General features: G+C 38.5%; 1 pseudogene; it reads left to right on the top strand.

The window, feature by feature from the left end:
* LOC129774333 (histone-lysine N-methyltransferase SETMAR-like) overlaps positions 1-8,796 on the top strand; it is a 45,080-nt pseudogene extending 36,284 nt beyond the window's left edge.
* Positions 8,797-19,322: the final 10,526 nt, after the last annotated feature.

The raw sequence follows: 19,322 nt of genomic DNA, 5'->3' as shown, positions 1-19,322 counted from the left end.
AGACAAATGTTTATCGATAGATAGCGATAGAGTAATTCCAAATGAAATCGACAAATGACAAAACATGATTATTTTTTATTCGAATGAAAGTGTGTATTCCGTTTGAGTTAGAGGAAATATGAGTTTTCCACAGCAATTGGGAATTTTTTGACTCAAGCGTAACTTTTGAAAATGGCGTATCGATTTGAGTAAGTGAAATCTTTGATAATTTATATCTAAAAAACTATGAGTCGTACCGAAATAGTGTCTTAGACAGAGTTATGGAGTATTCATGGTTGAATATGAAAAAAATGTACACTGAGAAAAAAAATTAGTACTCTTTTTTTATTTACAAAATAAAAATTCAATTTGTAATATCCAAAATACATATTTTTTAATTTTTTCATACAAAATAGAAGTCATGCAGAAAATTTTAAAAATGGGCCCAAGATGGTAAAACTATTTTTGACGAACTTTGTGGAACATCGAATTTTTAGGAATTTTCGAAACTTCCAATTTTTGTATGTTAACAATCATTTTTAGCCACAAATTATGAATCCTGATGTGATTTAAAACAAAAAAGGTTATTATCAATCTCCTTCTAAATGTAGCCATTCTCGAAATGTTTAAAAAAATATTTCTAATTTATTGTCTTTTTTATAGTAAATAATCCCTTTTAATATGTTTGTCGTGTTATACCATCATGTTCATGAAATTTTATGAATTTGCTTATAATTTCCAACAACTTTTCCAAATACATCATCATGGCTCATTTTTTGACTCAAGCGTAACTTTTAAAAAGGGCGTATCGATTTGAGTAAGAGAAATCTTTGGTAATTTATATCTCAAAAAATATGAGTCGTACCGAAATAGTGTGTTAGAAAGAGTTATAGAGTATTGTTGGCTTAATTTGAACAAATATACACTGAGAAGAAAAATTAGTACTCTTTTTTTTATTTACAAAATAAAATTTTAATTTGCGACATCAAAAAATATGTATTTTTTATATTTTTTAAATTTTTTGATATAAAATAGAAGTCATGTAGAAAATTTCAAAAATGGGCCCAAGATGGTATAACTATTTTTGACGAACTTTGTGGAACATCGAATTTTTAGGAATTTTCGAAACTTCCAATTTTTGTATGTTAACAATCATTTTTAGCCACAAATTATGAATCCTGATGTGATTTAAAACAAAAAAGGTTATTATCAATCTCCTTCTAAATTTAGCCATTCTCGAAATGTTTAAAAAAATATTTCTAATTTATTGTCTTTTTTATAGTAAATAATCCCTTTTAATATGTTTGTCGTGTTATACCATCATGTTCATGAAATTTTATGAATTTGCTTATAATTTCCAACAACTTTTCCAAAAACATCATCATGGTTCATTTTTTGACTCAAGCGTAACTTTTAAAAAGGGCGTATTGATTTGAGTAAGAGAAATCTTTGGTAATTTATATCTCAAAAAATATGAGTCGTACCGAAATAGTGTATTGGAAAGAGTTATAGAGTATTGTTGGCTTAATTGAAAAAATATACACTGAGAAGAAAAATTAGTATTTTTTTTCACTTACAAAATAAAATTTGAATTTGCGATAACAAAAAATATGTATTTTTCATGTTTTTTTCAATTTGTTCATATAAAATAGAAGTCATGTAGAAAGTTTCAAAAATGGGCCCAAGATGGTATAACTATTTTTGACGAAATTTGTGGAACATCGAATTTTTAGGAATTTTCGAAACTTCCAATTTTTGTATGTTAGCAATCATTCTTAGCCACAAATTATGAATCCTGATGTGATTTTAAACAAAAAAGGTTATTATCAATCTCCTTCTAAATGCAACCATTCTCGAGATATTTAAAAAAAATATTTCTAATCAAAAATGCAAGTTTTTAAAATCTGCATTTTTTGGACGATTTCATTTGGAATTGCTGGATACTCTTACGCCTCAAAATGGTAACAGTGTAATATACAACAAAAATTATCTTAAGATAAAAAAATGTACACGAATGAATTCGGCTCTGTTATAGCTGAATTGCTAAATCAGCCTAGTAAAATAAACTGTTGGGATAAAAAACGCACCAGCCCATAACGCGCTGTCGGTAAAGCAATTTTTAGCCGATAAGGGCATTCCAGTGCTCGAACATGCCCCGCCATGAACTCGCCAGATCCAGCCCCATGCGACTTTTTTCTATTCCCCAAGATCAAATCCGTGTTGAAAGGTACCCGATTTCAGTCCGTAGAAGAGGGGAAGGAAAAAGCGACGCGCCTTTTGAACGCCACCACAAAAGAAGAGTTTCAGCACTGCTTCTAACAATGGAAAAAAACGCATGGAAAGGTGTGTGAGGAGCCAAGGGGAGTATATTGAAGGGGAGCATATCGTTTTTAAATATAACCCTTTTTTGTAACCAGTCTCGTTATTTATTAGCCATACCTCGTATATTTCCGGTCTTATTGATATTACAGAAATTCTCTCGGTTACCTTCTGAGCTTTCCCAAAGATAACTCTCGACCGTCGCAATTGGAGTTTGATAAAGAATACATGCGATGAATAATGATATATACCGTTTTGACTCAAATTTCGAACACTTTGACTAAGATTTCGAACTTTCCGGATAATCCAATGTAAACTGTCCTGATTTTTTATTTGATTTTTATTTTCATTACTCCCGATTTTTGAAAATTATAGTACCCTGCTGTTTTGCAATTCTCGAATGGTCTATTATCAGAAATCGTGATCCTGTAAAGCAATCACTGAAATGTTCATCTTCAAGTCAGAGTTCGAAGGACTTAGATTTATGTATACCACAATGCACAATGCTTCCTCAGGTTCTATTTTAGATCTGAAGTTGGTTTATTTGTTCACTCGATTTAACCGCGTATTATTTATGGCAGTTTTCTAGTCCTTATTCAGAAGGATGACTGGGTAACCATCACAAATTCGCTATCCGAATCATCTCAATCACCTCCTCAGGTCTTATAGTTGTTCTCATGCAGGACTCATACCTGAGTTGTTACGGTTTGAATTCCTACATAAGAAGCTTCCAAGTGTTGTTCGTTTCGTATTGGAAATCGACTAATATACAATAGGTTGCCGAGATTGATTTTTTACGGTATATAACTATTTTATGGGTAATAAGTATTCGTTACAGATTGGGGGTCCCTTTGTTTTTTTTTATATATTGACCTCTTCATTTGTTGAAAATTATCAACAACATACTGCTTGATCTTTTCAATAAGTATCTTCATTATTACCACTGTCGAAAAACAATTTCGCTACAAATACAATTGTAATTTTTTTTGTCAAATTACAAAAGTATCCCGCAAACCCAGACACTGCATTTTCCTCATCGTTACTGTCGCGAAAGCAGTCCTAAATTTGACTACCATATTGCAACCCAAACGGAGCAACTGACTGTTAACCAGAAACCAATAACACATCTGATTCAATCGAATCAATACTTCCCTGAATCTATCCAGAGTCAATAAAAGCAACCCTTTCTTCCCAATAAACCAACTGAAAAGGCCACTTAACTTCCGATTGGATGAGAAATAAAACTACCCGTGCTATCCAGCGCAAACATATTGGTACACATTGTATTTTAATTTAACAAATGAAAAAATAAATATTCAAACGGACCCCTTTTTCCACGTCCCTTGCTGCCCCTCACCTCATCCATTAGCATCCATGTCGCGTTTGGTATGTCCCTCCTTTCCAGGATCGCTACCGATGCGATGCGTCTGGTGTGATTTGTGCGATATCTCGTATGCATTTATTCATTGCCGTTATTCTCCCCGTAAAGTGATGTCCTCGAATGGGTGGGTATGGGGGTGGACAGACGGTTGGTTTGGTGTTGTTCAATTCGTGCGTAAAAACATATATCGACAGAAGCCTTTCACATCGATTGAAAATGCTTGTTTGCATAAACCAGGGGATGCGCCGCCACCATCGGAAACCCCCTATCCGATCCGATGGCATATTTGTTGATGCTGATGATCCTGGCGTGACGATGGTGACTACTACTGGTTGATGCAAATCAGAATGGACCCCTTTTTTGGTTTTCATCCACTCGGCGAGCCTGGGAATCCATCGGGAAGACCGTCCGAACGTGGGGTGCGTAAATTGAATGTGCATTTGAATGCGAGTAATGAGCAGCGGAGAGTCGTTTGCCAGCCGCTTGTCATCTCCGCGCGTTTGATGATGATACGTTTGATTGTAGGCATCGGCTATCGGATGAAGTGGACGAGTTTTCGCAATCATTTCGATGGATGTTTGCTAATTGGAATTGATTTTAGTGGTAAAATGGCATCGAAGCATTGTGCTCCAATCGGATTTGATTATTTTAATGGCGTAGCGTTGAACAATCACCAAAAATGAAGATCGTACATTACAAAATCGGAACGTAAAATTGGTGCGCGTCACAAACTGTAAAACACAAAGTTTTATAAAGGCAGCATTAAATCTCTCAATCACTCCTAACCAGCTTTACTGTTTTCAATCTTCCCAGCGGATCTTAACGGTTGGAGAATGATCCTCAAGCTAGAACTACCATCATAAACTGACGGATCGTAATGAGCTACCACGAACCCGGGTTGGTTATGGTCCTGTTGAAATATTTATCTCCATAAAACGGAGCGAACACTGCAACTGCAACTTGCAACTATTCAGACCAGCGAAAGGTATCAATTTCCGAAGAGATTGATCTACAGCATTGGCGTTGAACCTGTCACCCTTGTCCGTGCGGGCCAACAGCGTGATGACGGTGAATGTGGCCAAGGACATCGTTAAAAAGATGGCCCACCCATGGTGGCTACCGAATGGCAACAAAAAAGAAAAAGCAAAAAAGAAAAAAGAAACGAAGAATACGACCAAACGATTGGGCATAAAATGAATCATCACAACGGCGGTCGTAAACCGCAGACTAATTTTCCGATGGCTCTTGCTTTTGAACTTGGACGATTTTTCGGTTAAAATTTTCAATGGGATCATAACTCACCGCTCACACCGTGCAGGAGCCGCAAACCATGGAAGATAACAAGTAGCGGGGAGGCAAGCTTAGGACAAACAAAGCCGCAGCGAACGGGAGCAGAGATGTTCCACGCGTTCGTTCACACTATTTGATCTGTCGCAATTTTCTACGCGTTTCTTAAGAGAAAGGAAATGTCCTCGAAGGTCTTCCAGGATCACTATTTTGTCATTGGTCAGGAGAAAACCGATTGAATATAAGATCACTTCTGAGTGATCCAGTTTATAGTTATGAAAAAAGAAAGCTACATTGCATTCGAGGAAGGTTCAAGGGTTCTATTGTTCTGCAATTTCAAACACTAGCACTGTAGTGAAAGATTGATTCACGTACGCGAGACAATGGATGCATCTCGTATTCCATTGCGAATTTGAATTATTTTAACAAGTGTCACGTAACGTGCGTAAATATGGGTTATGGACAGCTTCCCGGACATAAGTTCTATAACTGGTCCATGTGATGTCGCTTGCAAAACTGGCAAGGTAGCTGGTCTGGCAAGGTATTCCCAGCTGCGTTTTCGTGACAAACAAAACTATGGATTCCAAAATTTGCAAGCAGGAGTGCCTGAAAAAGCGTATTCTTCCGTACATGAAAGCTCACAATAGCCCTATGATGTTTCGACCTGATTGGGCAAGCTTCAGCGAAGAAGTACTTCATTTGTATCGAGGAAACGGGGTAAATAACTTCGAATGGAACAATCCACCCAGCTGCCCTCAGTTCCACCTAATTGAGAAATATTGGGCAATTGTCAAACAGATGTTGAACAAGAGTGGAAAGATGACTCGGAATGCGGCAGAAATGAAGCGTTCGGAGCGTCCGCTGGATAATCGGAGACCACCCGAAGCCGAGCGGTAACTGCCTGCTAAGAAGATGGCCGAAAATTTGCCGAGTACTCGGTCAACTCAATCCCTAGACTGACGATGTCCGTGTTTTGAAAACTAGGCATGCTACTCTCTTGCCCCTCTCAATTCTCTCTTCTCCGAAAAAAATTTAATTTAAAAAAACCAAAAATAAAATGTCACAAGAGGGTTGTGTTCGAGACACGACCGCATAGTTGACGTAGGATTAGGTTAGGCTATCTGTTGATTTCGGATATGTTTGAAGAATTACATCGTTAAACTCGTTTATAATGATTTGGTTTTATGTCTCTATTAGGGAATTTTCTGTAGGAACAAAAGTTTCCTCTACATTCATGTATTTGCAATGTCGATTACCCCCAGGCAGCTTGGTTTAGATGTCTCTGTTAGGGACCCGCCGCATGTGTCGTCATTTTCGACCAATCTGAAGTGGGTATTTCCGTTAGGATAGGGGTTGAGATTTTTCAATTTTTCGATAGTTTGTTTCATGACATATATTATTTTCTTCAATACAAAAAATTGTTATGGAGTGCCGAAATCGATTGACCCAAAAGTTTCATCAATCCATCATGAAATGACTGAGCAATAAGCGTTTGAAATTGGACAATTTTCAAGATGTGCTCGATTTTCGATATTTAATTTGTACCCCAATATGTTCCCAAAATACGTAATCCTACGTCAAAAACAATTGGTTATGTATTTTATTTCAGTTTGTTTCAATTTTCCTCCAAGAAAAAACTTCGATGATTGTATAACCAAACGGAGTTCTATGGAAAATTAAATATATCAAGTGTTTCTAAATTTCAAACTCACTCCGCTGAGGATTTCGTTTTAAATGGCTATCAAAATTGCGCATTTGGGATTTCTATACGTTTCTTCCCATTCTTTAGCTTGAACAACGAAATTTGAAGCAGTGGTAGCAGATGTAATTTTTCTTTGAGTTCATTAAATAAATTTCCGATACTTTAGCTTCTTTTATTTTTGCCTTAATTTTTTGCCCTTTCTATTTATTTTTACTGCGCGGTCGTCCCGATCCGCACTTCCATTAAAGTAATTTTAATTTTTTTTTTGTTTTGTGTGGTCGTCCAGATGCACGTGTTCATCATTATCTTTCTGTTCTCCTACGGTCATCCCGAGCTGTACTTGTTCTGCGCGGTCGTCCTGATCCGCAAGTCATTTTACTTCCATTTTTATACAGCAGGTCGTCCCGATCCGCTCACTAATTTGACGAAACAACAGTGGGGCTTCACGAAACAGTGCGTTAGGCAATTAGACCGTTTAATGAAATAACAAACATGGTTCTGTTTGTTCTGTATATCCGAGGACAACGACGAAACTACCAGTAGAACACCAATCTTACCTCACAAAAGAACCTCTTTAAACGCTGGATTGGGAAATCATTCCAACTACTTAGGAGAAGATCCAAATTACTTAATTGCCACCTTTTTGTACTCGAGGTTCAGTCAGACAATTTAGGAATTCTTAAAACGGAATCTGCCCAGCAGAAAATCTTACCGAAGTATATAAAATATCTTGAGACTAACCTTCTGTTTCAAAGTTTCAAAGAAAAATAACAGTCAGCGTCGCGTTAAAAGAAAAAAACGCGTTAAGAGAAAAATGGAATCGACTGTTGTGTGAAAACATTTCGAATCGATCGCAATCACGATCCGTACATGTGGTCGCCGTCAAACTCTAAGCAGTATCCCCAGTTGGCAAGGTTTACTAGAGTATATCTTTCAGCTCCTTGCAGTTGTAAACACTACGAAAGAGTTTTCTGTGTACGAAATAAAGCGTAATCGGTTGTCACCCGATGGTGAAAATTTATTACTTATTCATCATAATTTACCACTGATAATTTTGAGAACAAATTAAATTAATACTATCAATATTAGGTCGTACAGAAAGTTCTTGCGGTTTTTGTTACTTATATTGTAAACGATGTAGGTATTTTGAAACAAAATTTTCTCATAATCCTTTAATGTTATAAGTCATTTTGAAGCGCGTTTTTCGCTCTATCTATTCATTGTATTGATTTTGTTGAAAAAATAATTGTTCCACTTTTTCGGGACTTCCAAAAAAAATTCCACAGCGGTGAGCCTTGAAAGTGACGAGCGAAATGGTCAGCCATCCGATGTTGACAACGACCAACTGAGAGCTTTTGTCAACGCCAATCCACGCACAACTGTTCGAGAGTTTGCTGCAGAATTGGTTGTAACGCCTATGACAATTTCCAACCACTTGAAAGAGATAGGGAAGTCAAAAAAATCCGATAAATGGCTACCTCACGAACTGAACGAAAATCAACAAAATCGTCGTTTTGAGGTGTCTTCTGCGCTCCTTCTACGCAACAATAACGACCCATTTCTCGATCGAATTGAGACGTGTGATGAGAAATGGATCCTCTACGACAATCGACGACGTTCGGCTCAGTGGTTGGACCGCGATCAAGCTCCACAACACTTTCCGAAGCCAGCACTTCACCAAAACAAGGTTATGGTGACTATTTACTGGTCTGTAGCCGGTGTCATCCATCACAGCTTTCTGAATCCGGGCGAAACGATCACGATCACGGAAGAAGTACTGCCAACAAATCGACGAAATGCACCAGAAGTTCCGACGTATGTGCCCGAGATTGATCAATATGAAGGGACCACAACCGCACAACCGACCATGCAGAAGATGAACGAATTGGGCTACGAGACTCTGCCTCATCCAGTATACTCACCTGACCTCTCACCCACTGACTACCACTTTTTCAAGCATCTCGACAACTTCCTCCGCGAGAAATGCTTCAAAAACCAACACGACGCCAAGAACGTCTTCAACACTTTCGTGACCTCCAAAGAGCCGGACTTCTATTCAAGTGGCATAAATAAACTCATTTATCGTTGGCAGAAATGTGTTGATTGTAATTGTTCTTATTTCAATTAAGAAAGTTCATTCTAATCGGAGTTATGTTTTTTTTTAAGTTAATGGTTGAAAACGGCAAGAACTTTTTTTACGATCTAATAAATGAATGCTATGAATTAATATTAGTTTAATTTTGAAAAAAAATCTGAATTTTCAGTTATCACACCTTATTTTTGTATATGTGATGCCAATGTACAATGGTCCAGGAAATGCATTTAAGTGGAAATTAGCATTTAGAGCTCGACACTTATTCTCTATACAAAAACTGTCTTCGACAAAGTTATTACATATAATAGAGCGCTCATTTTCATGTTATCAAAAGTAGGGTGACCAAAATTGTGGTTGAAATAAAAAATATAACTTTCTTATATTTATGGATAGAGGTAAACATAGTTCGACAATGTTGTAGTCTCAGTTATTTGAGACTGCTTTGTAGAACAATTTTTTTTCTATCTCTTGTAAAAACCGATATAGCGCCTTTTCTCTAAATTGCGTTAGGGTCGCTATGAGAAAACCTGTTTTTTTTGCTCTAACTTTTATATTTCAAATTCTACATACCAACTGTCTTGGAAAGACTTTCTTTCAGAGCTTACTAATACAAACATTTTGCGACGCAGAACTTGTCAATATTATACTTAACTCAAAGTTATTGATATTTCTTCCCAAAAAATACGCTCTCTTCAATTGCTTGCCATTCTTTCTGGGGCAAACATAAACAATGTTTGTTGACGGAATTTGAAAGAACAAACTTCACTCTATATAATATGTGATTTTCAAAAAATATGTTATTTTTTGTACTTGAGTAAATTAAAATTGAAATCATGAGTTTTTGGGCAATGTCTGGAGAATACGGCGGCTGTGATAGGACCTCCCATTTCAGCGTGCACGGCTCAAACGCATCAATTGTCGTCCGTAGAGGTCCCCCGTAATGGTTTCATTCGGTTTAAGCAGCTCATAGTACACCATACCCAGTTGGTCCCACCAAATAGACAGCATAACCTTCTGCCCGTGAATATTCCGCGCGGCCGTCGATGTTGATGCATGGCTGGGGTATCCATACGTTGACCGACGTTTAGGATTGTCGTAATGGACCCACTTTTCATCGCCAGTAACGATTTGATGCAAAAAAGACGGGTGGGTAATGTCGGGGACATAACCGGAGTGACGTAGGACTATACACAGGGGACAGCTTTTGTTAAATATATATTTTAAATATATTGTTTTATTTTCTTCTCCTACGTGAATAGTTTACTGTTTACTCTTTATGAATATGTTGATGGTTCTGAAAAGAACCTTTGGTGTTGTGTTTTTGTTATCACTCGATATTCCCATCTTGTTCGGTTAAACCTTCCTGTTTAGCTATTGCGTTTGCCACTCGCCACAGCTTTCACAGTTGGAAAATTTCTTCCTATCCAGCTTGTGACATATTTTACAGTAAATTACATTCAATGGCACGTCGCATTACCACCACTCAGTATCGGATTGGAGGTAATTTTAACCTGTAATTGAACATTTGCGATGACAGTGGTACAGTGTCGACCTTCAATGTGGGGTCATAATTTGGACCCCGAACTCTATGTTTACAAAAATGTCCAACTAAATATGTCGCATTACTGGTCCGACCAATTAGCTAAATGTCGAGATAAGTGTAAATTACTGTACTTTCAATCTAGAAGCAATTTAAGAATTGGTGAAAATCAATAAGCTCAGAACAACTGCCAAATTCACATACTCATCATATCCTGGCAAACAAATTATGAAAAAATCAATTTGTGTTTTATTATTATTTTGGATATTGTTTTAGAAAGCATTGAACTGTATTTCCTAAACTCTTTTTTGGAAGGTTTAATGGCCCTGAAAAGCGCCTTGTTTTATGGAATGGTTCAAATTTAGAAAACTTAGTACTCGTGGTTTTGAAAAAAACCATTTCGAACGCCCTCGATGCCGCCTTGTTCTGGATTTGCCACCAAAGCAGTGTGTATAAAGAACAAACTTTTTTCTTCTGCTACCTGATGCCGTTTTGCGATTGCGTTTGTCATTCGCCACTCGCTGCAACTGCCTGTTGTCTTGATGTCCACCGAACCGAATATGTTCTGTTCCGAATGCGGGTTTTCTTATCGTCGCGAGCAGCTTTACCAGCTAACCCGATCACTTCGGCGGCCGAAACTATATAACGCCGGCTAGATGGACTGGTGCACTGGTACTAACGCGCTCGGCCTAGCTACCCTTGCGGGGAACTCCAGATTAACACGGTTCGAGCCGGATTTTGCCTTTCCCTTCACTTTTCCTCCTTTACCATGTCCAGACATGGCTGCTTGGGTTGGTTTGTTGATGTGTTGTGATGCGAACCGATGTGGTGTACGGTTTGAATGAGAATGATCGTTACGGCAGCGGAGCGGGGATTTTTAAGCTGACTGGCTGGCTCGAGAATTACGCATGTGTGAGACTGCGACCAATGTTTCGTTCATTTTTTTCTTTTTCCTTTCCAATCGTGCTTCATTCTATTTCGCTGCTGCTCTGGTTGCCCGTTTTGGTCAGTACGATTTGAGGAGCACAAAATGGGCACATAGTGCATTTTGACAATGCTTGATATTTCACAATTATTCAATTATTTATCTCAAGAAAAATGAAATGTTATTCGTTATGATAGATGCGTAGATATATTTCCTATCAATTGATGCAAAAACCTTTGCGATCTATTGAGAAATGCTCGAGTTATAAGCGTTCCAAATCTTGCATTTTTTCCTACTTGTTCAGTGCCTAGATTGCCATTTCACCCCCTATATCTTCCGGTTAGACGTAGTCCTACGTCAAAACCCTTTCGCACGTGAAAAAACGGCGTTCGACGTCTCGTGGCTTCATTTCATACGACACCCAATGTCCTATCTTTCGGATCATTCCCATTGCTTTTAAACGATCGGCTATGGTTTGCTGAGCTACTCCAAGCGTCTCTGCAAATACTTGTTGCGTTTGTAACGAATCTTGATCGAGTAAAGCATCCAATTCTTCATCTTCAAAGTTTTTTTGCGGTCCGGAACGTTCTTCGTCTTCCATGTCAACATTACCTCTTTTAAACCGTGCAAACCACGTCTGACACGTTCGCTCAGTTGGAGCATGGTCACCATAAACTTCCACCAAAATGCGATGATTTTCCGCAGCTTTTTCCTTCATATTGAAGTAATGAAGTAACACTCCCCGCAAAAACACTCTCGTTGGTACGAAATTCGACATATTCGAAGTGGCAAAAAACTATGTTGTTTACGCTTCAACTTTTTGACATATACTGAAAAAGACGCGCAATGGCGGTAGCTTTCCAGTGAATGTCTGGAAATTTGATCTACTGGAATAATAATCAAGTTACGCCATCTGTTGTAAAACCGAAGGAACTTACCGGCACAACTTTGTCTAAGACAGTTTTTGTCTAGAGAATAATTGTCGAGCTCTAAATGCTAATTTTCATTTTAATTCATCTCCTGGACCATTGTGCATTGTGCAATGAGCAAAGGTAAAGGCGAGACGCTCGGATTGTGAGAAGAGAAGCAATAAAGCACTGATGTCAAAACATGACCGTATAGAGTTCTTCATTGCCAGAAAATTTGAAGCGAAATAGGAATCAGACAAATTATTGACGACCTATTTTATGAATACATTCCTAACGTTAGTCATTGGAGATATTGGGGCGAGCATTGGACACCGCATTGAATGTAGAGTAGGCTAGTCCTGAACCGACCCCCTAAATTACTGAAAATATTAGTTTTTGACGACTTCAACATTAAATTGTATACTAAGAATTTTTTCCGTTACTATGTTTTCTGCCAGTTGATGTGATTCATTAGTGTAAAAGAGAATACAGAGGTCAAATCATCAGTACCCTTTATGAACATATTTGAAAATGGCAGGATTTTTTACTCACTTTATAGTGCCGTTTTCCTCTCAGAATTTGCGCAACGTGGGGATCTGTTTAGGGCCATCCCACCTTTTTACCAAATAACGGTCTGCTGTGTACAGAACCCAAGATATTAATTCAATTGAAAAAGCTTCCAATTGACAATAGTGATAATCTGGTAGGTAACGCTATTCCTGAGATCCATGGGTGTCAGTTTAAGACTACTGGTTCAGAGTCACTTTTCTTCATATTACGAAACAGTTATTAATTTCACCGTTTATTAGTTGCTTGTTGGAGCGATCATCAAACCAAATGTACGCAGAAGACATAACCAAATTAAATTGGAAAAGCTATGATGTATTTGCCACCCACTGCTTTAATCCACCCCAATGGTAGCGTAACACGCGTAGCTAATTTATTAAACTTTACAACTTTCTTCTATATCACAGATAACAACCTGCCATTTAATATCCTTTCTAGTCCATAAAATACACAAAAAAAAATCAAAAAAGTGAAAAGTAACGATTTATCGCACCAGCGTATCGTCGTTTCAGGGAGTAATATGAAAGCGGTATTCGAAACCTTCACAGATGGGAAGAAGAGAGAGAGGGAAGGGACACTCGGCATGTACCCGGCAGACGCAGCGACATCCATAATATGGTAAAGTTCTCGCGATAGGGGACGACGACGGTTCGGGCACTTATTTCCCCGTAATAGCGTTCCTGTCGTGGGGGGAAAAGTTGCAATGGTTCGTCTGCTTCGTCCCCTCCATTTCTTCATAAATGCAATTGCACGTCGGCTGTGATAGGCCGCGGGACGAGAGGCCGGTCGGTCCGCATATGACTCCCGCTGGTAGGTCGTTTTCGCTATAACCGCCGTCAAGACCGAAACCGGGCGGGAGCCTTAGTCGGTTAGTCCGTGGAAAGGTACCTTGCGGAGATTGTTCACATTTGCTTCCCGCCCAAGAACCCGCGCCCCCGAACGAGGACCGGGGATGGGTGATGCAGGAGACCACAGCGAGAAAGACAATTTCGTGTCATGTTTTAATGAATTAATAATGTGGTGCTGCTGCCGCTGCTGGTCGGTGTTACGGTATTAGTTTCGGTGTGCTGTTTTCGCCCCTCGGTGGCAGACCGCAACGCTACGATTTGTGGTGCCGTTCCGGGGTTGAACCGGTGATGATGGGATGGTGGTAAGCCCTCAGTATCTAGATTTATGGGTGCATATATCTAGCAGAGTTTCTAATACAGGTAGTATTCGGTTCATAGGAAAGGACACAATAATCCAATATGAAATTCCGTGAATTTCATGTATTGAGTACCTAAAGTTGTTCTACAATGATCTCTTATTCACCACCTTCTTTTTTTCTCACGTGAACGATTCCTTTTCAGGACTTCAAACTGCAGCTCTACAATAGGGAGACACACAACATACATAAAACTCATCTCCGTTTAAAGAAAATTAGCCTTCCATCAAAAGAACATAACTATTGGGTGTGCCAAAGTCTTTAACTGCCATTCATAAAACCAATTTTGTTCCCGAATGCATCACAAAGCACGGCACGTAAAAACACAGCATCCCATACTGAACAAAAACTATCAAAATCACGAAACTCTAAATTCAAAAAAAGGAAAAAAACCACGATCTGACTACTGCTAATTTTTCTCTCCATGCCAGTGTACTCAATGAATACGAAACGAACGTCCCGAACGGTTGGTCAACATCAAACAAAAAAGTCACAAATCCCCATCTCTCTCCGTGTCTCGTCCCGAAAGGGCGTATCCTCGCGCGAGATGATCTTCAGCTCGCTCTCATACTGTTCAAAACGATCGGCAACGAGGTCCGCCGTCAGGTTGCTCACGGATTTTGTCCGAGATGCGACTCCGGTGTTGGAAATGCGTGCGTGGGAACGTTTTCACCTCTCTTGTCCCTCGCAAAACGGGGCACCCCAAAAGGGGGAGGGCGTTTCCGAAGGTGGGCTTCGAACAACTAACGAAGAGGCTAATTACAAACGGACTGCTTAATGATAATGTTAAGCTAAATCCTAACAAAATTCAGAGTCCGTGTGTGTATGAGTGAGTGTTTGTCCGCAAAAGACTATTAATTGGCGGTCCAACTAAAGATGCAACTGCGGAGAGCTGAAATTGAATATCGATCGACCGTTGGCGGCATAGTAATTGCCGCCGCCTCGGATATCTTTCAAACTCTGGCGTGATCGTCATCTCACAGTTTGCTTCAAACATATTCTGTCGTGTGCTGTGTGGTCATGTACATAAGGATTCACTTTCCTTTCCATCCGTTGCTGGTGTGAATTACGCACGGTGGCTATGGCTGCAGTAGAGCTTTTCGTGATTCTAACTCTCGGCAATCAATAACTGTCTTCATCATCATCACCATCATCATTGTCGGAGTTATTAATTGACTGAATCTCGGCAGAAGAGATCAACGTTTAGGTTATGATGATTCATTCGCACTTTCCCGTGACCTAGAGAGGAATTAGAAATCGATGGGTGCATCCGATTGTTGCCGACATTCGGTGTTACAGAAAAAGAGTCAATATGAAAACTAAGATTGAAGGTACAAAGATTCTAATTTACCGGGACGTAAATATTCTCATAAGTTCGATTTCCGTTTCCCCCTTGTTAATTGAGATTTGAATACGTGATAGTGTTTAGAAAGAGGATTTTTTTCACTTTTTATAATTTCCGAATTGTTCGAAATTTAAATGATGCTGTACAACTTTTATTAAGACACATTTTTTTATATGAGCTGTCACTCGTTCTGCGCTTGCCATTTCTGCCATTTGCCATTTGATAATGAAAAGATCGACAGCTGAACAACGAATACAGATAGTGCATTTTTTATGAAAATCATGGTCCAGCCCGAGAAACTTATCGTGCTGTTCGTGCATGATCATTAGAGTGCCAATGGATGTATGGGAAAAAGGGAACTTGATTAAAAATGTAAATTACCACGAAAAACTATCCTATGCAAAATATCAGCTCAATCGAACTTCATTTACTAGTGTCGCACAGCCGTCAAAGTTTGAGTTTTTTGAAAACCGAAAAATCCGGTCTCGCTTCAGTCAGCGTCAACAGTCAACATCTTTTTCCGGGCTGGAAGGGTGTATGTAGGATGTGTGGGAGGGTGTGTTGGTTCAAAAATTATGATTTTTTTTCAAATTGTCGTTTTTGGAAAAATGGGAAAAAGTTGATTTTTCGGACCACCCTAAAATGGAAATGGGAACCCTAATGACAAAAAAAATAAAAAATGCCGATCTAATGTTTTGCTACCACTACCACTTTTCACGAAAATCTTAGAACCACTATATCAGTTTGGCATAGAATGACTTAAATTTCATCTGGGTCAGCGGTTGATGCTATTCGGCGGCAGACACATTAATGTTGCATTTTCTTTGGTCAACCTCAGTTTCTATTTTGTTTTTATTTTTTGTGTTGAATAGACGTGAACAAATGTTCGTCTCTAAATGCATCAACAGGATATGCACAAAGCAAGCATAGTGCAGAGCTTGCATTAGCGCGCAGCAGCAAACCAGAAGAGAAATATAACATAGGCGCTTAAAAAAGTAATCTCTTCTCCAATCTAATTCCGTTCTGTTTCAACCAACTTCCACACATGAAGGTTTTACCATACGCAAAGTGTATGGACGGGAGCAGGGTTGCAACATTTAATTCTGTAAAATTTTCTGAAAAAATCTGTATATCTGTATTCTTAGTAAAAAAATCTGTAACGAAAAATTAAGGTTTATTCCCTTTTTGAATTTATTTTTTTCTAATTTATGGGCTATTGAAGTCTTATCAACGCAACAAAATAGATCATAAAAAGGTTTTCTTCTAATCATCTGATGATGTTTATACATGGTTCTGTTGAACTTTGCTTTCAAATTTTTCGTCAATTTCATCCTTGAAGCTCCTCCCTGAGCTGATACATAGTTTTTCGCTTTCTAAATTTAGTCTGTAATTGTGGGTGGCAACCGATTTCCGGACTTTGTTTTGGTGGCATTGTAAAGTTAAAATATTCGCTCAGCATACGCTGCTGAATGTTATCAAAAAGGGTCTTACAAACGACCTTAGCAATGGATAGAAAAATTCTCATCTCGCCTTTTGACATCCAGCAGCTGGGGCCAAGTTATATCTGAGGCACTCAATTTTTGCCCCATAAGATACGTCTTGAGTAGCTTTAATTCGTTATGCAAGCCTTGTCTATTACCTGCATCACCGAAATGAGGAAATTAGCGTATCAAATCATGAGGGTTTGGTAGCTTGACGAAAATTTGAGGGTTTATTAAGGCCGCAGTTTTGATAACCGGATCGTTGAAATCAAATCGCTTTCAAATCTGTTTCACGAGTTCAGTATAGAAGTCACAACAAATCGCCTTGAAGATCAGCTTCCTAGCTGCATCCAATATGTTTTCAGCTTCTTCTCCTCGATACCAACGTAAACATTCTCATGCTTTTTCAGGTTGTCTTCAAAATCTTTCACATCAAAGTCAGCATCAGCGAGTCGTTGCACGTAGCTCTGAAAACATAAGTTACCCAACATGATCAATGATAACATACTTGTCTCATTATAAAGTTCGCAAAATTGAGATTTAAAAATGCAATTGACTTTATTGATGAGCGGTAGAACGAAGTTTAGCAACAGCATAATCGGTTTAGCCATAGGATCGTTTAAATGAGTCATTGGTGGATTGATTATGGTCATACTCAATTTGGAACAAAAAAAAAAAGCTCAAGCTCTTTAAATCGCTCAAGATTTCGCTTAACAACTGCCTCCAACGAAATCTATCTCGTTGCGTTGCGTTTAACTTTTTTATAAATCGAGGAATCTATGTATGCGCTGTAATAAATTCAATATTTAAAATTGAATTTTAAAAAAATCTGTAAATTCTGTATTTTTGCTGAAAATCTGTAATTCTGCATATACCGATTCTGTATCTGAAACTTGGCCAAAAATCTGCAAAATACAGAATATTCTGTATATGTGGCAACCCTGGACGGGAGTGTCGGTAGTATATTGTGAATAAAAAAAATCACTAGTCAATATTTTTTGACGTAGGATTACGTCTTTCGGGAACATATTGGGGTTACAAATTGAAAATCGAAAATCGAGCACATCGTGAAAATCGTCCAATTTCAAACGCTCATTGCTCAGTCATTTCTTGATGGATTGATGAAATTTTTGCGTCAATAGATTTCGGCACTCCATAACAATTTTTTGTTTTGAAGAAAATAATATATGTCATGAAACTAACTATCGAACAATTGAAAAATCTCAGCCCCTATCCTTACGGAAATACCCACTTCTGATTGGTCGAAATTGACGACACATGCGGCGGGTCCCTAACAGAGACATCAAAACCAAGCTGCCTGGGGGAAATCGACATTGAAAATACATGAAAGTAAGGGGTAGTGATCTCCGATTTATGAAATTAATCGTTCATCAGCTAATCGAATGCTTTTCAGCAGTTTGATATTCGATACGATTAATCGCCCCAAATAATCGATTAATCGATTAATCGTCACACTGAGAGGAATAATTAGTTAGACTAATATTTCTCATTTGCTAGAAAGCCATCTAGAATCAAAAAAAGTGTTCATTCCGCCTGATAATCAATTATTATCTTTTACGCTAAACTCGTAAACGAAGTTCAATTCGCGTTGACGGCATTGAGCCTCCTCGACGAGTTCAGGGTAGCGTCAAAGATAATAATCGAAGTTCAGGATGGAACTGCAGCGGCCGTACGTTTTTTTTCTCTGGATCGATTTATCGACGAAAATTATTCGTTCGCTTCGATTATTGGTTGCGCAGTATTCGTTCGATTGATAATCGATTTCTGTAGGAAGTATTCGATTAATCGATTAATCGAACGATTATCGGGAATCACTAGTTGGGGAAACTTTTGTTCCTACTACAATGTGTTCCCTAACAGAGACATTAAAACCAAATCATTATCAAAGAGTTAAACGATGTAATTCTTCAAACATATCTGAAATCAACAGATAGCCTAACGGAATCCTACGTCAACTATGCGGTCGTGTCTCGGACACAACCCTGCTGTGACTTTTTCTCAAGCGATAAAAGATCGATGAATAGCGTGATCGGAATAAAACGCAGCAAAAACAACTGCAACAGAAACGACCGCTCAGAAAAAAATTTAGTAGGTTAAAAATATTGTGGCGCGGGAAAAACATGATGCCTGCCAACGCTAGTTTAGGTGTAGCTTTCGAAAAGGGAAGCTATGTTCTCCGATGGAAAACTGTATGTGAAAATTTGTTCCGCAGCGGCTCCTGTTGCAGCCGTCGCCACCACAGGATTCCGATTCGGTTTAGATATTCTATTGCCGTTCTGCAAAAAAAGCTGCATAACTTGCTTTTCATTGCTTTGCCAATCGTTTGCGCCCCTCATTCAGTACATGTATTTATTCAGCGGCCCTTATCAGTGCTACCACATATTTGTGCTAATTCTATTTTTTAATTCTTGAGTTCCTATAATGTTTGTTCTCGTTGGTAATAATTTCGTAGTCATACGTCAACAATGCTATCCGAGGGACCACCTTTCTATTTTTTTTTTTTGTTTCTCGAACTTGCACTCCAGATACATACAAAACGATAGTTTATTTCGTGATATGGGTGCGATA

This window comes from Toxorhynchites rutilus, chromosome 3, assembly GCF_029784135.1.
Source record: "Toxorhynchites rutilus septentrionalis strain SRP chromosome 3, ASM2978413v1, whole genome shotgun sequence".
Lineage (NCBI taxonomy): Eukaryota > Metazoa > Arthropoda > Insecta > Diptera > Culicidae > Toxorhynchites > Toxorhynchites rutilus.
This window is presented reverse-complemented; position numbering and strand designations above follow the sequence as displayed.